At 35.3% G+C, this 19,403-nt stretch overlaps 1 pseudogene; it reads left to right on the forward strand.

The window, feature by feature from the left end:
• Positions 1-6,824: 6,824 nt before the first annotated feature.
• LOC143389603 (kinetochore protein NDC80 homolog) overlaps positions 6,825-19,403 on the forward strand; it is a 33,812-nt pseudogene continuing 21,233 nt past the window's right edge.

Consider the following 19,403-nt stretch of genomic DNA (forward strand, 5'->3'; position numbering starts at 1 on the left):
TAGATTTTTCCAAACAAAAATACCTGGAGCAGCAGTTTAGCAAAATATGCCTTCAGTGGCACTCAACAAACGGAGTTTCCCCAAGCACAGTTCTGTAAGAAGTGTGTGTGAGAGTGTGTGTATGTGTGTGTATGTATATTTTAAGTTATTATTTGTATTGTGCAAATTTTTTTTTTGATCTTGGGGATTCTGGCTGTGAATTTGATGCACGACAATTATGGTTAAAAACATTTGCTTGGTCTATAGAAGATCATTAATGTTTTGTGACCATATAAGTTGTAACAGTGGATTGTTTTATGTGTAGGTATTATTGTTAAATACAGGGACTGTTTCCAGGCACAGAATATGAATCATAAGTTAGGATGGACATTAGATGTGATTATGATGGTATAGCAAAGGTCTTCGGTCCTAGATCTACAAATGTGTGGTAAGAAGTTAGAACAAACTGGAGACAGGCCATTGACACATGGACTCTACCTAGTCGTGTTAGGAAAAAAAAAATCTTTGACTCCAAGCCTTAAAATACCCCGTAGAGTCCCCGCTCACCTCATTCATACAATCAAAGAGCTCCCTGGACACTGAACCTCTAAAGGGAAACAGTCTCTCCTGGAGCAGAAGCATTGGGGTTTGCTCGGGAGCATAGTATAGGTGAGCAAGGGACTGGGCCAGGCCCCAGCAGCACTGCTACTTGGGAGGAACCACTTCACCTTTGTATTAGTTATTAAAAATACAATTCAGATTCTTTGGTCAGGTTCCCCCAAATTCTTCTGAGGTGTCCATGTTCAACTGCTTGAGCTTTGTTTTGGCAACCCCCTACCCGAAGTTGCTTATAGGCTGTTCTTCACCTTGTTTCCAAGGCTGCAGAGCAGAAAGTAGCCTCTGTTTTGAGGAGGTGGAGTTAAGTATACATTTATTTTTTACTGTGACTTGTTCAGGACCACATTTTACAAAATGCCTTGTTTCCTTTATTGTTTCTGGAAAGGAAAGTTCTATTAAAATTGTTTTAGTTTGAACATAGAATAGTTTTTTTAATCATGGCTTATTTTGAAAATTTTTGAGTTTAATTCAAATGTATGCCAATACCTTCCAAAGTAAGGTAATATTCAGAGACAGTTGTTCTGATCAGATGGCTTAAAGAAATTTCTGGAATATTCACATTCGAAGATTCCTTATTAATGAATGTCTGACTTAAATCTAACCAAAAACTGCAACATTATTCTTTGTACATTTTCATTATATAGTGTTAACAAGCTTAGTTGCAAATAAAATACTTAAGCTATTTGTTAAAAAAAATAAATAAATAAATAAATAAAATGTGCAAATAATTTAAAAAGACATTTTTCACAGAATATATACAAATGATCAATATGGGCATAAAAAAATATTCAACATCATTAGATGATGCAAAAAAACTGTGATACCACTTCATACTAAGTAGGATGGCTTTAATTTTTAAAAAAATAGGAAAATAAGTGTTGATAAAAATGTGGAAAAATGAGAACCCTCATTGTTAGAGGGAATGTAAATGGTACAGCCACTGTGGAAAATAGTATGATCCTCAAAATTAAAGGTGGAATTACCATAGGGCATAGCAATTCTACTCCCAGGTATGTACCCAAAAGAATCAAAAACTGTAAGGGTCTGGTGAAGCGTTGGAGGAAGAGACCACAAGAGACTGGCTTCATGCAATAAGCATAGGGGGATTTTTATTGAGGATTCTGATTTAGCACGCTGAGGCTCCAGGCTCACTCAGGAGGATAGAGCAGGCCAGAGCCCAGAGCAGGGGTTGAACAATGCTTAAGTACACTTTTTTGGGGAGGGTGGGGGACTTTGCATACAGCAGAACAAATCATCATGAGACGTGGGAAAATTGAACAACAACTCTGAGACATGATTAGCACATTCATTGGCAGGAACAGATTGGGCGGGGCTAATTGGTTACTCCTAAGCGGGGTACACATTCAAACTGATTGGTTCGGGCCCTGTATGCTTACTGACAAGCTGCACAGGGCCCTAGGCTAAATGGCCAGTAGGGCCTTGTCTTAACTGCCTCAGGAATTTCAGGTTCTGGGTGTAGCAGAGGAATTTAACAACACAATGCCCGGTCTTTTACATTTTAACTCAGGCTCTGCAGCTTAGAAGCAGCTTAGAAATTTTACCCTTTCAAATCATATTGCCCAGAGTTAGCCAAATTATCAGATTTGAAAGTATAAGTCCCTAAGATTGATCTCACCTCTAAAACCAACTGTAATTCAGATGGTTTCAAAAACTACCTTCAGCCAGGTGCAGTGGCACATGTCAGTAAACTCAGTGGCTCTGAAGGCTAAGACAGGAGGATCCTGAGTTCAAAGCCAGCCTCAGCAAACTTAGCAAGACCCTAAGCAACTCAGTGAGACTGTGCCTCTAAATAAAATATAAAAAGGACTGAGGATGTGACCAGTGGTTGAGTGCCCCTGACTTCAATCCCTGGTACCAAAAAAAAAAAAAAAATTAAAATCAGTCAAAGAGTTAAAGACAAATGACAACTAAATGTAATGGATAATCTAGGATTTTATTTTGCTGCAAAGGGTATTTCTGGAATTATTGGGGAAACCTGAATAAGTACCAGTAACATACCAATAACTGCATCAATGTTAATTACCTATTTTGATAATGCAATATGATTATGGAAGACAATAACTATATTTTTAGAAATATACACTAAAATATTTAAGAGTAACTTTCTCTTAAATTGTTATGCTCAAATTCGGGACCCCCAAAAGACCACCAGAGACCAAGATTGATGTAAACAGCAAAGAGGTGTTTATTGCAGCTCGGTCCTCTGTGCGCACACACAGCAACTGGTGACACTGAGAGGCCCCGAGCCCAGGGTTTGCAGCAGTTTTATACATTTTTTGGAGAAGGCAGGGACTTCACATACATCATAGCATCCCTTATCAAATCATCACACACCACGGGAAAATCAAATAACAACTCTAAAACATGATTAGCACATTCACTGGCAGGAACAAGTTGGGTAGGGGTGATTGGTCAGTACAAAAGGGGTATTCGTTTGAGCTGATTGGTTTGAGCCAAGAGGGGTGTATGTGCTGAACTACAGGGTTTCCCAACTTGTCATCAACCACCATAAACCCCTGGCATCCCAGGTATTTCCCTGTCTCATGCTGATTGGATCCCCACCTAGCCTGACTGAGTCAGGGACACCTGGCACAGCAGATCTCTTCTGTTATTTGTAGATAAACAACTCAACAGGGTGGGAATGAGCCTAGGAGTGCTCTGTGGGTCTTTCCAGGGACTAAGGTCATGTCCCTTCCTTGGAAAGGCTTTGCTCTGTGATAGAGGCTGGTTTTTCAATATATATAGAACAGACAAAAATTCTTTGCCTTGTAAATTTTTTTAAGATTTTTTTTAGTTGTAGATGGACACAATAATTTTATTTTATTAATTTATTTTTATGTGGTGCTGAGGATTGAACCCAGGGCTAGGTAAACGCTCTAGCACTGAGCCACATCTCCAGCCTTGTGTCTTGCACCTTTAAAAGAAAAATATCCTGTTCTCACAGTTCATAAACAAGAAGCATAAGGAAGGGAAGAGAGTATAAAATTTCAGATAAAATTTAAGTCAAACTAGGAATTGTTTAATCAAGAAAACTGAAGAGTTGGAGGAAACAGAAGTGAATACATTCACTAGGACTAAAGGGAAAAATTCTTAAAAGTTTTTAAAACACTACTAAAAGGAAAGATTATCTTAGTAACTAACTGAATGTACCATTGAAGCCAGATTTAAAATTAGGTAGTCAGTGTAGTTAGGTAAATCGGGTCTAATATCGAGTGAAATCTAAAATGGAGGCCATGCTAGGAATGACTCAGGGAAAACACAGGACAACACAAGGAATGTTAATGAAGTCCTAAAAAGGCCCTAGGCCAAAGTCCACATCAAAGAAATGTTAATGGAACTCAGGAAACAGCCCCCAACAGATTTGGAGATAGCCCATCCTAGAGAAATGATAAACCCATCTCAAAAGGTGATAATTGGGTCCACCTGTGTCCCAACCCCTCCAACCTACATTCCAAAACCAAAACTATAAAAAGGGGAAACAACCTCACTTCCACGGATTCCACCTCTTGGGTCCCCTTCTTCCTCCGGAGAAGTCTTTTCTGCTGTCCTTTAATAAACTTCTAATTTCTACTCTGACCTTGCCTCGGCGTGCTTCTTTGGTGTTATTCTTCAACATTGGGGAATCAAGAACTCGTCACCGGTCAACAGCGGTATCACCATCACAAGAGGAAACAAAAACTAAAAATGCATCATGAATTAAAAATATAAACAAATATAAGAATCAATTAGAAGAAATCATTCATAACAGGTTATTGAGGAAAACTGGAAGTATTATGCACATATTTCTAAATTTTAGAATCAGATACAAAAGAAGGCAAAAAGTTTTGTCCTGTGACAATACTGCCCAGGTTTATAGAAATAATCCTGAACTGGTTTAGGCAGTAGCTTTACAATAAGTAAAAATTATATATATATAGTTTGTTTGTTTTGTCTCTTGGTACTAGGGATTGAATCCAGGGGCATTTTGCCACTGAGCCACATCCTTTTTATTTTATTTTTTTTTATTTTGAAATAGGGTCTCACTAATAGGGTCTTGCTAAATTGCCGAGGCTGGTCTTGACTTTACTATCCTCTGGCCCGAATCTCTCTCTCTCAAGTGACTGGGATTACAGGTATGCACCACTACACCCAGCAAAATACATTACTTTAAACATTCCAATGTAGTTCAAGAGAATCATCTAATTAAGGAAGTTAAAACTTAAAAATTACTTAAAAGCATTTTAGTAGTTACAGGTAACCTGTATCATAATGTTTATAGTATATTAAATTAGAATGTAAAAAGGACTATAGTTTTTAAATATTTTTTTAGTTATAATATTTTTTTAGTTATTTTGTTTATTTATTTTTATGTGGTGCTGAGGATTGGAACCCAGGGTGTCACACATGCGAGGTGAGCGATCTACTGCTGAGCCACAACCCCAGCCCATATAGGTTTTTTTTTTTTTTTTTTTTTTTTTAATATTTATTTAGTTTTTGGTGATGGAATGTACGTGGGAAGTGATGGGACACAGGTTGGCCAAAGAAGAAATCTGGGGACTTACAAGACAAGTTTGCTGTTCATTAACATTTCTTTGGGATGGGCTATCTCCAAATCTGTTGGGGGCCATTTCTTGGGCTTAATTAACATTTCTCTGGGATGGGCTGTCTTCAAATCTGTTGCTGCCTATTTCCTGGGCTTTGTTAACATTCCAAGAGTTTCTCAACTTTTCCAGAAATTCATTCTCAACCTGGTCTCCATTTTAGATTTCACTCAATATTAGACCCAATTTACCTAACTACACTGACTTCCTAATTGTAAATCTGGCTTCAACAGTACAGGCAACAATAACATTTAGACTCAAATTTCTAACAAAGTGAATTACTTGATCTCACTGAGCCCCCAAATTATCATTTTTATAATGTCTCAGTTTATATAATTAAATAAGATAATCTATATAAAATGTTGTGCACAAGGCCTGACATACAGCTTGCATAAATACTAACTGATAATATTGGTTATAGGGATCCTTTTGATCTTGCTTCCCCCTTGATAGTCACCATGTGTGAGGAAGGAGGTGGTTGCTAGTAAGATCTAGAAATTTAGACAAGAAAACCAAAACACTGTGCAGCTAAACAGCAGTCATGAAAGACACATCCTACAGGGGAAAGGAAAAAAAAATTTTTCTAAGACTCAATGGACGCCGCCATGTTGCTGTACGAAAAACATTTCCACAGTGCCCCAGCGCACTCAGCCTATTCCTTGGTGGCACAGGACCTTGGGTCTTTAGAGATAACTTTGATGGTCAATCCAGACCTGGTAGAAGAAGCTTCAGAGTGCAGGCAAGGAGGAGAGGCATCATCAGCACGTAGAGTTCCAGCAAAGAAGAGTGGCGCCTACATATTGAGTTGCATGCTACGTAATGTGTGATGATGTCAACTCCTCCAGTGGAGATTTTAAAATTCAAACCTTCTGGGTGGGCAGAGGCAGAAGCTCTTGTTTTAATGTGTAGCGAAGAGTAATTGCACAAATTACAGAAATTCGCCCGCTGAGCCTTGTCAGGAAACTGGAAGAAAGGTAACTAATAACATTCAGTTCTTGGTTAGTGTGAAACTATTCTGGAGGAAGAAAGTGATGGAGAGGGGCAATCTGTTAGTGTTTGCTGCCACGAGAGGCCTAAGTTGAATCTGAGTCCAATAAATTTAAACTAGCAACGATTTTTCCGGGAAGGAGGGAAGAAACTAGCGGACTCTGTAGAGAATAGAGACTGGAGCAAGGGAAGAGAGTGGGAAGAGAAGGACAAGAGAGGAACTGTGGAATGTGGGCCCAGAAAAGTATTAGGATGACTATGAATGTACACTTTCCTGGATGCCGGGGCAGGATCTGAGAAGGCTAGTCAGGGTTAATTTTCAGGAATTTTGCTACCATGAATATTCTTGTGAAGGCAGGGATCAGACATTATTCTTTGTATTTCCTGTGTTACCTGACACACTCCCCTGTACATGGTAAGGCAGTGAGTAAATTGTGTGTAGAATATTTTAAAATTAACTTAAATAGGTATTCTTTGCAGACCTCGGTGTACAGGAACATGAAAGGGAAAAGTTATCTTGATAATGAACCTAGTTGCTTTTATATTTGAGGATAAAGATATTAGTTATTGCCTAGTCTACTTTTGTTCTAAATCTGAAACATTTTTCTAATAGTGAATTCATGATTGTAGTTCAAAAGCATGAAGCGCAGTTCATTTTCCACTGCTGGTGCTGGCTGCCTTTCTATGCAAAAGTCAAGATCTCAGGACATGAAAAAACAAGGCCTTCATACTCCTCAAACATAAGTGCTGCCATCGGTGGTCCTAATCTATATTTTTTTTTTGTCTTAGGCAAAGTAATTATAAAATGTTTAATATAAAGGTGTAGTCTGTGTAATGTGTTAGTGAATCCTATCTGTTCCCAGTGGTACCTAAATTGGGATCAACAATACTAGGCACTAGACCTGATACCAGTGTTTCTTAAATTCCAAAATCCTCTTTTATAATTGTTTTTCATATTTTTAATTGGTACATTATAGTTGTACATAATGGTGGGATCTTCTTTTATTTTACAGCTTCCTATTTAAGCAGATCTTGTGCTGTGACTTTAAATTTACTGAGATGTTTCCAACTACCAAAGTTCTTCATCAAATCAAAGCAATGTTATTTGCTCTGGTGATAAGCTAAAATGTAATATCAACCTACAGAACAATACTTTTTCAAAGATTTACAGGGAAAACAGAGCCCAAATGAACTTGCTACATAAACTGTATTTTTTTCCTCTATAATTGATTTTCTTGCAGTGGACAGAAGAACACTATAAGCCACTGTAGAGCTGTATCAATTCTTCTCTAATACTTAGGTACAAGTTACTTGCGGGCTGTTCTTAAATTATTTAGGTTTAACGTACTGTGAGTTTCTATACTTTTAGAAATGTGAAATACTTATTTTCCTTCTGAATACTTTAACAGAATATTTTGTTGTACATTACATCAAAAGATTTTAGATATTCAATTGTATTAGGTGTGAAAAGCTTACCATCATCAATGTTTTTTGTCTGTAATTCAAATATTGTATATGAAACGCAGCTACATTCTAACAGTGAGCTTTAAAAGAAAAAAAAAGTCTCAAAAGTAACTTTCATCCTGTGATTGAATATATCTATTTGTACATTTTGCCTTTTTCTATATATCTGTAAATGTACATATTTTAAGATAAAATCATAATGTAGATAAGATTTTTGTTCTGCTTCTTAATATTTTAGTACTGTGATTTATACTTTTAGCTTATCCCTATCATAACAGCTGTGGTTGCTGCTAAAATTTTCCATGATTTTGAATAATTTTATAGGTAATAGGGAGGAGGTATTTATTCCAACATATTTCCAAAAGTTTCATGAGTTGATTATTTCTTGTATTTATTTTAAAGTGTTGTTTTCTGTTTTTCTTAAAGCAAAGAGAAACCAGCCTTTGGAAAGTTGAGTATAAATAAACCTGCATCTGAAAGAAAAGTCTCTATATTTGGTAAAAGGTAATGTTTTAAATTATTAACTTTTTAGGTTAAATCTGCTTTAGATGGTAATAAGAGATAAATTAACCCATTCAGACTACTATTTTATTGTTACATGTGAATAATTGGAAGTTTTATACCTAGCACTCAAATACTATAGAATCATAGATTGTAAAGTGAGGAACTAATCCCACGTTTGAGTCTCATCTTTTTCATACTCTTAATGAGAACTCCAAGGAGCATTTGTTGTATGGGCTTCATCTATCAGTATTAGCCATTTAAAATCAATACTGCGAAGACTTTAAAATATATATATTAATTCAATTTAAAATAGCAATAAGACTCTTACATAGTAAAGTAAATAATGTTTTTTCATATTAAAATACATGTTTCCAAAAACAAAACTATTTCAGAGAGAAGAGTGACATTGTTTTCCAGTTTTGCAAATCCCTTTTAATATGTGGTTTTATAGAAGATAGGTAGATTCTCATATCTGCTTCTGAAGTCTATTAGAATATTTTGCATCTTACAGCCAGCCTCTGGAAAACTTTACTATACACTCATGGATAAAATGAGCCAGGCACAGTGGTACATGCCTGTAATCCCAGCACCCAGCTGAGGTAGATCATAGGTCACAAGTTCTAGGCCAACCTCAATAAATTAGCAAGGCCCTCTCTCAAAATAAAAAGATCTGGCCAGACATGATGGCTGGAGACAAAAAACAGTGTCTCCTCACAAGGCAGTTTTGAGGATTGATTGAAGGAGATGAAAATATTTATAAGATCTAACATTTGTTGAGCATTTCTAAAGCCCAGATATTAAGTGTTTTTCTGCTAACTCTTAATCTCCAAAGGCAGATTTCCCACAAGAAATAGTGGTAAATGATGATTTGCAGGGAACAATTATGGAGGGGTAAATAAAAGCATAAGAACTTGGGTTATTGAATAAACATGCAGAATAGTTGGTGCAGAAGATCTTGTGGACTCCGTACACATTAGAGGAGAGTGTATGTGTTGTTAATGAAAAGTATCAGTTTATTTTTACCCCTGCCTTACTTTCTATCTAAATTTTCTTTTAACTGTTGTAACTTCATATTTTACATTCTCTCTACTTTATTTATTTATTTGTTTGTTTGTTTGTTTATTTATTTATTTAGTACTGGGAATTGAACCTGGGGCATTCAACCACTGAGGCACATTCCCAGTCCTATTGTATTTTATTTAGAGACAGAGTCTCATCAAGTTTCTTAGTACCTCACTTGTACTAAGGCTAGCTTTGAACTCATGATCCTCTTGCCACAGCCTCCTGAGCCACTGATTTTACAGGCATGCACCATCATGCCCAGCTCTCTCTACTTTAAATAACAGAATTCTGTTTAAGTAAATAAAGATTAAAAATTAAATTTTAATGCTTGGTGCTAGTGTCAAAAGTAATAGTAATAATGATGATGATGATGATGATGATAGCAACAACAACAACAACTTAGACTTTACCACAGAAAGAAATATCTTTGACTTTTAAAACTATGTTTCCAGAACTAGTGGACATGTATCCCGGAATAGTCAAACTGACATATTTTCCAGTTCTGAAAAAATCAAGAACCCAAGACCACTTAATGATAAAGCATTCATTCAGCAGTGTATTCGACAACTCTGTGAGGTATTTTATAATTTAATAATAATTGTGAATTTCCTCTTAGATATTTTCCAAAAATTTTACTATGACAAAATATTTGATGTTTCATAAAAGTTATTGTAGTTTCTTACAGAAAATGGTTATGCATATAGTGTATGCATAAAATCTCTACAAGCTCCATCTATTAAAGACTTCCTGAAGATCTTCACTTTTCTTTATGGCTTCCTGTGCCCTTCATATGAACTTTCTGAGACAAAGTTTGAAGAAGAGGTTCCAAAAATCTTTAAAAACCTTGGGTATGTACATTATATTTCTTAGTCTGGGGAAATTATTGGAACCTAAAAACCAAATTCAATAAATTTAATGTTTGAGTTAGAAAAGTAACATGTTTAAGATGATTATTGTGAACAGTACATATAGAATGAATAGAAGAGGAATTATACTGTGGATATATTAGTCTGTTTTGTGTTTGTACTGTATAACAAATACTGAAACAAAGTAACTTATAAAGAACAGGCATTTATTTAGCTCATGATCTAGTGGGTTAGAAAACCCAAAAGCATGGTGTCAGCATCTGCTCTGCACCTTGTGAGGGCTGTATCATGACATGGAAGAGGGTACCACATGGCAAAACAATACAAATGTGTCAGAGAGATCTGACTTTTATAATAAAGCCACTCCATCAATAACATTCCTCTAGGTGGATTAATCCATTCATGAGGGCTCTGCCAGTCACCTCCCAAAAGTCCCACCTCTGAGTATCATTAACATCTGACTTTATAGATTAAGTTTCCAATCCATGAATTCTGAGAGATCAACATTCACACCATAGCAGTAAGTTAGTACAGAACTGCATGTGATAGAGCATGAAGCCCTAAACTGCCGAAGTGATGGGGTAGAAAGTACAGGCTGGTTACCACAGGTTTTTTTTTAATAAATATTTTATTTAGTTGTAGTTGAACACAATACATTTATTTTAATTTATTTTTATGTAGTGCTGAGGATGGAATCCAGCACCTTGCACATGCTAAGCAAATGCTCTACTGCTGAGCCATAACCCCAGCCCTGGTTACCACATCATTGAGGTCTAATGGAGTGAATATGAATTTGGAAAGGGCTAAATAGAGTAAGCACAGTGTTGGATTTGGGGATGAGTAGTTCTTACAGGTGGTTTATTGAATTTAGGGAAACAAAAGATCTTTTGATGGGACTCCAACATGCTGATTATAAATCAAATTCCACATATTAAGGGTTTATAGATACAAATTAATCTGCAGAGAAGAAACCAAAAATACACAAAATCATTTTGGAGAGATAGATGACTAGCACAGAACAACAACATATTTTCTAAACAAGTTAAAATAATGGAATATGGGGAATTTTAAAAAGTAACATCTTGCTTAATTTGCCCATTATTTTTACCATATTAAAATAAGCTTTTTTTTCTCCCCCTGCAGGTATCCTTTTGCACTATCCAAAAGTTCCATGTACACAGTGGGAGCCCCTCATACCTGGCCTCACATTGTAGCAGCCTTAGTTTGGCTAATAGACTGCATCAAGGTATTTGGTTTTACCTTTTAAATGTACACATAGGAAAGTTTGGGTTTTTTCTCTAAAAGGTAGTTCTATTTCTCTCCTATCTTGCTTTTGCCACTTATCTCAAGTCTGCTTCAAAATTTTCATTTTTCAAAGTACATTTAAGTTCCTGAGACTATAGCTGAGGGAGATAAAGTTCATTTTGGCAAAGAAGCTGGGACTACAAGTTCTTCCCACTATACCCAGCTATTCCTTTAATTTCCCTTTTTAGGGTTCCTCCATACAGACAATTGTCAAGATTAAACAAATCAAAACCTCACACACTCTAGGCAAGCACTCTGCAACTAATCTATACTCCCAGCTGCATTGTTTTTAATAGTTGGCAACATAACAAGCAAAAAAAAGGATAAATAATATTTTCACATTTGCATTTTGTACTATTTTATTTGTTTTTATTGTTGTCATTTGTTTTAACTGTGTTAGGGATCAATTCCAGGTGATTATTAGGTAAACAGTCTATCATTGAGCTATATCCAACCCAAGATTGCCATTGTCTAGTTTAAAAATAATTCATTTAGGGCTGAAAGTATAGCTCAGTGGTAGACCACTTGCCTAGCATACATGAGACCCTGGCTTCCATCCCTAGCACTAAAAAAAATTAATAGTAACATATAAAGAAATTAGCCCCGTCTATATTATGCCCTGGTTTTTCCTTTTGATATTATGTACTATGTTTTGACTATTCTGAATTATGAATTTTCATCTAGTCTAATGTAGTCTCTTCCTTTTGTAGCTTCTGAGTTTCCTGTCCTACTTAGCAATAGAATTCTTAAAACCAGTATGGCCCCCTGACATTTTCTTGGTCATCAAAAGCCCTTAAGTAAATGTAAGTAGGCAGTAGGTGGATGGATTTTGACCCAAGAACCATGCTAGTACATGGAGCATCAGCAGTTGTAAAAAAAAAAAAGAAATATATAAATATATAATATATATATATATATATATATATATATATATATATATATATATATATATATATAAATGCAATACCAGCATCTATTAATAGGACTTTATATATAACATTTATACATTTAACTTGTCTCACATACCCCATGGACATGGTAATCACCTCTGCATTCTTGCTATCAGATATCCTTATTAGCACTGGAATACTTCAACCTTATTTGCCTAAGCATTTTAGGATTTTGTTATGTGGTTGTGAGATAACATCTTCAGATGTACAGGAACTGCTGTGACTGGTCTGAGAGAGACCTCTTTTTTGGACAGTACTAGGATGTCCATCTAGGGCCTCACACATTCCAGACAATCATTGGAGCACTGAGCTTCATTCTCAGCCCTTTTTTATAACTTATTTTGAAACAGTCTTGATAAATTGCCCAGGCTGGACTCAATTTTGTGATCCTCCCACCTCAGCCTCCTGAGTTGCTGGGATTACAGACACTGCATCCAGCTAGAAAAAGAGATCTCTTGAGATGCCTCCAAGCCCATTATTTAGGTTGGAATCCCCTCTTTCTTATCTTGCTTTTCTCAATGTGATAAAATTGAACACTGCAGCAACATAGAATCCATGAGACACTATAGGTTTCTTGTTCTAATTGTCTTTCCCATTTACTCTTAGAAATTTTAGTCACACCTGGGAAGGCCTCCTTTATTCCCTGGTGTTTTTTTGTTGGTTTTTTGTTTGTTTGTTTGTTTGGTAGTTTTAATGCCTCCAGTTATTTTTCCTAGTACTTTTATGGCTTCTTTGTGTTTTTCTTCTTTTTTTGTTTTTTGGTGGTTGTGGTTTTTTTTCTTTTTTTTTTGAGACAAGGTCTCACTGTGTTGCCCAGTCTTGTCTCAAAATCCAGAGCTCATGTGATCAGCCTCCCAGATAGCTACACTCCAGGTGTATGCCAGTGCACCCAGCTTTGTGTTGTTTGAAACCTTTATCCCTCTGAAATTTATTTTAGCTTAAGAAAGAGAAAGCATTTTTTTGAATAACTCACTCACATATCTTAGTAACATTTACTGAGTAACCTATTGTTTCCCAACAATTTGGAACTGTTCTTAATGTATTTTTAGATCCGTTTTTCTTTTCTCCTATCGCTGCAACATGAGCTTTCTAATTGCTTTGCTTTCTAACATATTTTATGTAGTAGAGGCAGATTTTTATTGCTTTTCACAAGTTATCTAGCTATTCTAAGATCCTCACTTTTAAAGCCATTTTGCTTTTGCTCCCCATTGACATCACATTGAATTCATAGATGTATTGGGGGGAGGGGATTTCTATCTTGACAATATTCAGCCTCATCACGTGGAAAAGTAGTCAATCTCTGTTTTCCTATCTCTTTTGCTCCTTCAGTTTTATTATTTAGTTTTAATGTATTAAGATTGAGATAATGTTTTTCATGTTGAAGTTCATCTGCTTTAATCAGGAATGGGTAAAGATTGTTGTATGCTTTTGCAGGATCTATAGAGAGTATGCTTTTCCTCTTGACCTGGTTTCCTAATAGCCTCTGTTTGTTCATTGTTTATTTTTCTTTTGCTACACTCTCAAATTGCTTGTTAATATTTCATAACGTTTGGTTTCTTCTTTCCTTCTCTCTATGCCTCCTTTCAGAGCTTGGCACATAATCGGTTTGAGTGGCTGTAGTTTAGAAAGTCCCCCATCTCCTCTACTGATGTCCATGAATAGGAGGGTTGTATGTGTCCCTAGAGTTCCCTGGTAGCCTTTGTTTAATGATCAAGGGGGCAGAGCCTGATTTGTCTCATATCCCTCTGCATTCTTTCTGCCTGAAGTTTCACAATCTTGAGAAGTAGTAGTATTTGGAAAAATGTAACCTTTAGCTGAAAAAATTTCCTCTAGTATATTTGCTGTACTGGAGACTGAACTTGAACTTAGGAAAATTTCTATTAAACCATAAAATGTTATGCGTTAGCACTGGGTCACATCCCAGCTGTTTTATTTTTTATTTAGAGATAGGGTCTCACTAAGTTGCCTATGCTGGCCTTGGATTTCATAATTATTCTCCTTTATTCTCCCAAATTGCTGAGATTACAGGTGTGTACCATCATGCCTAGCTATATTCCTTTTTATCTCTGTACAATTTCAAGTTCCAACTATTTCAACCAAATCTTCTCATTTTAAAACTCTCAGTCCTTGAAATTGAGGCTTCTATAGATCTTGGAGAATCTGTCTGTCTCTGTGTATGGCTCTCCTTGAACCTTGCAGAGTAGCAACAGTTTTCACAAGGGCATTGGACAAGCCAACAGGAACTTCTTTATCCTGATGACAAGGTAGAAACTTCAGTTGTTTTCTTGGGCTCTGTCATACATGTCTCTCAGACTTCATTAAACCAGACTGTCACCTTAGGCCCTGTCAATGAAAGACAAGACAAAGAATGAATTGATAGAGCTCCCTGCATCCACCCTAGACATACAGAAAGTCTTCAGTGCTTTGAAATTAGGGAAAGGGTAGAAGGACAGGCAACTCTGGGCTAAGAACAGTGTCTTTCCAAAATCCTGTATATAAGTCCCAGGAAAAGAAAATTTCCCACCAAAAACCACTTTCATTTATTACTTTCAAATTTCAATAACTTTAGTATTTCTGTAATTTTATTTTGTAAAATTCAATTTAAAGTTCATATTTATACATGAGATTTACCAAAATTGAACTCAAAAGAAATAAGTATTAGTTCATCTTTTCTATGGCAGTTCTGAAATGGATTCTTAGGGTTACATTAAAATGTGTATATTCTCAATAGCTTAATAGCTGTATAAGGGTCACATGTTTTTCTCTATGGAGAAGAACTAAATATGGAGGACTTCTTTCCAATTTTTTAAGGGATTTTTTTTAACTAAAATTTCAAGGATCGTGTTTTAAGATTCAATATAACATCCCAGGAAAACAAACTTTCAGTCATGCAATTAAAAGCTTCTAAAAATGACACTAAAAAACAAATTTCAGGGGCCAAGGTGGTGAATTAATGGTAGAACACTTGTTTAGTATATATGAGGCACTGGGTTTTATACCTGGTACCACATAAAAATAAAATTAAAGGTATTGTGTCCACCTACAAAAAAAAAAAAAAAACTATTAAAAAATTGAGCCAGGGACATTAGAGCACATCTGTAATTCCAGCAGCTCAAGAGGCTCAGGCATGAGGATCACAAGTTTGAGGCCTGCCTTAGGAACTCCATGAGGCCCTAAGTAACTTCATGGGATCCTATCTTAAAAAAATAAAATGGACTAGAAATATAGTTTCATGGTAAAGAGCCTCTGGGTTCAATCCCCAGAACCACCCTACCCTAAAAATTTACAAATATGAAAGCCATGTTTTTCACATCTAGACAATCAACTTACTATGCTGTTTATTTGATAACTAGATACATACTGCCATGAAAGAAAGCTCACCTTTATTTGATGATGGACAGCCATGGGGAGAAGAAACTGAAGATGGAATTATGCATAATAAGGTAAGATGTTTTATGTTATATAAGATTTCTTTTCCTCGTCTTATAGAATGAAAATATTAATGATATTTTAATGTATTTGTTAATACAAAGGATAACAAATTGAATCTTAGAATATTACAGATAGGTTCTTTATTTTGTTCTGACTTTTTAGTTTAGGCATATTGTCACTTAGAGTTACCATGCACTTTTTATAGAACTATATACTTTTTTTATACAACTATATACTTTACTGGAACCTAAGCTGTGTGACAAGCCTCCCCTCCCCCATTTTCTAAAATATGCCAATCTATATTTCTAAATGGAATAAATACTAGATCCAAGGAATAACTTTTAAATGTTGAGATTATGCACTTGTGTTTCCAGCATACATAAAAGATCAATTACCACATGGGCTCCTAGAAGAAAAGCTTTTTATCTCTAATTTTATCCTTCAATCTTTGAAACCTTTATCACGAAAAGAGAGTGGAAATAATTCCATTCTCATCTTTTATTACTGCCTGGTCAGTAGTTCAGAGATATATCACCTAATGTGGTATTACTGCCCATTTTTTGAGCAAGAATATGCATGTCCTTTACTACATCAGCAGTGATCCCAGCTGGAACTGCTTCTGGAAAGCCTTTGATCTTACCCTAGAGAGAGTTCTCCCACATTGCAACATATGTGCTCAACTACATTTAGTTGTACCTCAGTTTCACCCAAATATAATTAACACCTATTAACTTTTAAATTTCTTGACATTCATCCAAAATGTTTAAACCATTAAAAGTTACTCTTTCCATCAGAGCTATTATTTCAAATGATTAAATATAGAAAAACCCTTTGGAATCTATAAAGTGCTATTTTTAATTATAAAGAGTTTTCACTGTATTAAATTCACCAGATTCTGATCCTCAGCTTTGTGGGTCTGTAAACTCAATTTTTTTTAATCTGTAAGATTAAAATTGAACAAGCTTAGGGAAACTGATTCATTATTACTAAAAATCACAAGAGACTGATTTGAAGTAGAATGAAAATATATTATTTTATCATCAGTGGTAAGTCTGTCCAGTTATAGGAATACTTGTACTTTCTATTTAAGGTACTCCTTCCATAGCAACCAAGTAATGAGAAAATTGCTTGTAAGCAAAGAATTAGCACAAAGGGAATAGCTTTGCCTTCTAATAAAAATACTCATTCTCAGGAACCAAAATGCCCAATGACTGCAAAATAGAGTGTTACTTTCTCTTGGATAAATATTAAAAATTTTGATGTTCTACTGTTTAGATCTCTACTTACCAGGCTGTTTTTGAGCTGGAAGTTGCAGTGTAATTATAGCAAGTTTCCTTGTTTTTTGCGCTTGAAATTCTAAAGATATTTTAAAGTAGGAATAAATATTTATACTTCTTATTTATACCTGGCCAATCATGACATGAAATGTAAAAAAACATTCCCTTATGTTCTGCTGTGGATGTACATTCCTGAAGAGTAACCAGGTCAATTTCAGCTTTACCACATGAGAAAGGAAGCAAGATAAATGACACATTTTTTTTAAGAGAGGAAAGTTCCTAGTAATCTAATACTACATTTAGAAGTAGCATGCTGAGTATGTACAGCGTATAGGTTTCTGTCTCTTAATCATACAAATTCATATAACTACTTAGTGTTTCTGACTTCTTTTTTACTCAAAATAAATTTTTACTTAGAAATGTGCAACAAACTAACAGAATCATGGCTTTGTTTTTAAAATATGCTTTACCCAACCAGTTATTTTTGGACTACACCATAAAATGCTATGAGAGTTTCATGAATGGTGCTGACAGCTTTGAAGAGATGAATGCAGAGTTGCAGTCAAAGCTAAGTAAGTATTCTCATATCCAGTGTGCTTGCCTTCAGTCATTTACCTCTGTTCTTGGTATGATAGTTTATTTTGCTATATCTAATGTTCATAAGAGCTCTGTACTTTAAATGCATACAGATGCCTGCAGATTTTTTCTTTGGAGAAAAGTAGTAGTGGACTACAGAATACTGGTGTTGATGTCAGTCCTAAAGTTGCTTAGTGACTGTGAAGTCAACAAAAATCTTCATCACAATGACAAAGCTTTGCAGGATTAGATGGCAGTATAATACCAAACACAACCAGCAGCATTGAAAGTAATTAATAAATGTTATTTCTCTAAGGAGATAGTATCCCTCTTATGTCTTTGCTTTACTATTTGAAAACTTAAAGCACCAATTAGTCAAAAGACCTAAAGTCTCATTTTAAATTCATAGAAAGTTAACAGATCATTTTATTTCTAAATAAAGAAATATGTTTGTATTCAGTGTAATCTGGTGACAGCCCAATATTACTGGCTAACTCTAAAATGATCCAGGGACATTATTTTATATTGTTCCTTAAGTTAGATTTACTTTGTATATAAAATGTCAGAGAAAGGTAAAATAGATTAAGATATATGAAGCTGTTCCTTCAAAAACAATTGAGTCAATCAAAACAGGATAATATCACCTCGCCACTCATGGCATGAAATGTAAAAAAAGAAAACATTCCCTGATGTTCTACTGCGGATGTACATTCCTGAAGAGTAACCAGGTCAATTTTAGCTTTACCACATGAGAAAGAAAGCAAAATAAATAACACTTTTTTTAAGAGAGGAAAGTTCATAGTAATCTAATACAAAATGCATCTAGTGAGTTACTTTATATTTCTGTATGTAATTAAGCATATAAATTAATTCATTTACCCATTCAAATTTTTGTTGTATATCTAGTATGTGTTAGGCATCATTTAGACACTGGGGATACAGTAATAAATATGAGATTAAAAGAATCCTTGCCCCAATAAACGTACATTCTAATAGAAAGAGAAGTAATAAATAAACAACTATAAATCAAGCAGTGATTAGTGCTATGGAGAAAAATCAAGTAGGGTATGGGGAATAGAAAGTATAGTGCAGGGCTGGGATTGTGGTAGAGCACTTGTGTAGCATATGTGAGGTACTGGGTTCGATCCTCAGCACCCACATAAAAATAAATAAAATAAGGATATTGTGTTCATCTACAACTTGTCCAGTGGAGCTACCCAGAGGCTGAAGCAGGAGGATTATAAGTGTAGGGCCAGTCTGGGCAAAACTTTGTGATTCGACCAGAGGGATAGAAGGCAAAAAATTTTGTGGCCTGAGTCTTATAAATTTTTTTGGGTTTTGTCTCCAGAGGATTTATATAATGTAGATGCTTCCAAGCTGGAATTATTAGCAGCAAAAAACAAAGCATTGAATGAACAGATTGCAATATTGGAACAAGAGAGAGAAGAAGAGCCGGTTAGTAAATGTGTTTATGTACTTCCTTGAGAGCTCTTATAGATTCTTGGTCTCCTTAGAGAATACTGGCTGTTTTTATCAAATTTTTTGAATGAGCTAACAAAGTAAGCTTCTTAAAAGTTAAGTATTATATAGAATAAATTCCCATTGAAAACATGTTTGGTATCTATGGAGTTTTTTTTTCCCTTGGGATCTATCAGTCTTTGACTAATGGTCTTCAGAATATGATGAAAGATTTCTACCTTTTTACATAAGACCAGAAATAGCTTCTGAAGTCCCCATGGTATATATCTCCAAGGAACAATAGTAACAAGAAGCCCTGAGTTT

This window comes from Callospermophilus lateralis, unplaced genomic scaffold (genome assembly GCF_048772815.1).
Source record: "Callospermophilus lateralis isolate mCalLat2 unplaced genomic scaffold, mCalLat2.hap1 Scaffold_63, whole genome shotgun sequence".
NCBI lineage: Eukaryota > Metazoa > Chordata > Mammalia > Rodentia > Sciuridae > Callospermophilus > Callospermophilus lateralis.